Here is a 1,324-nt window from a genome sequence, read left to right as displayed (position 1 = left end):
TACCAGCTAGTCTTGAAATGCTTTTCAGTATCAAAGCCACAGATCAGAGTTTGGACTGAGTTGAGATCTCTTAAAAGTCTAGGGGACACGCCTTTTAATCCCAGCACTTTGGAGTCAGAGGCAGGTGGATTGCTGAGTTTGAGGTCAGCCTGGTCTACAAAGCCAGTTCCAGGGCAGCCAAAGCTACACACAAAGCTTCACCCTGTCTCAAAAAACAAAAACAAACAAACAAAGTCTAGGGAAACTCCTCAGGTTACTGTGGGTGACAGAGTGGTGCCTTGCCTCTGTCCTTTCAAGAATGACAAGAGGAGAATGCTTTTGCAGAGGCCCAATCCTCATATCCTTGTAGCCTGTATTCTATTTTGATTTTAGGCATTTGGATTTTCCTTGGAAGCAATTACATTTTAAGCATAAAAGGATGTTATCCTAACTCTCTTTTGAGTCACTGGCCACTGTAGGAACAGTGGGTCATGGGAAGAAGCTGGAAGCAAGGAGCCTGGATGTTAGACCGGAAAACTGATAATTAAGTCTTGGAGTGGGGTGGTGGTCTTGGAATTTGAGGGAAATAGATCACTAGGAATGTTACCCCTCAATCTCCATGGGTGTTCTGCAATAGAACCTGTATCTTACTGATGGAGGGGTTGTGGGGTAAAATAAATTTAGTGCACACTGAGGGGCTAGGGGGATGGATCAGGGGATAAAGGCACCTGCTATGTAAGTGTGAGGACCTGAGTTCAAATCCCTAGAACCCGTAAAAAAAGCTGGACTTGTAGTGCCAGCGTCTGTAATTCTAGTGCTAGTAGAATCCTCCGAAGTTTGTAAGCTGGCTAGTCTGGCATACACAGCAGAAAAACAATAGAGACCCTGTGTCAGGCAAAGTGGAAGGCAAGGATCAACACCCAAGATCCTCTGCTGACCTACGCACGCACGTGTACACACACACACGCCACGATAAAATTGGTAAGTTGGGAACATAAAGATCCAAAATGATGACAGGGTCTTTCCAGGCCACATACCCCTTCACTGATACCATTAGTGCCTACTGTAGCCCAGCATGTACACCCGTCTTTTCCTCTGAACTGGTTTCTGCGGGTTCCGGGCGTAATTCTTATCCCTCTCACGCTAGCATTTCCAGTTCTGCAGGGATTAGGAAAAGGTGTCTCCCTTTGTCAGAGGCATCTTCGCTCAGGTGTCCAGTGACTCAGTTTCCCTGGTCACCTGCACTTAGTGTTGGGACTGGTGATATGCATATGTAAATGAAGGACCAGAAATAATTACAGGCTGAATCAGTGGCTGTATTAGAAACAGAAGCCAGGCGTCTTGA

Source organism: Peromyscus californicus, unplaced genomic scaffold, assembly GCF_007827085.1.
Source record: "Peromyscus californicus insignis strain IS unplaced genomic scaffold, ASM782708v3 Scaffold_17__1_contigs__length_78620276, whole genome shotgun sequence".
NCBI classification, from domain to species: domain Eukaryota; kingdom Metazoa; phylum Chordata; class Mammalia; order Rodentia; family Cricetidae; genus Peromyscus; species Peromyscus californicus.
The sequence above is the reverse complement of the archived record's forward strand: the minus strand, read 5'-3'. Positions refer to the sequence as shown.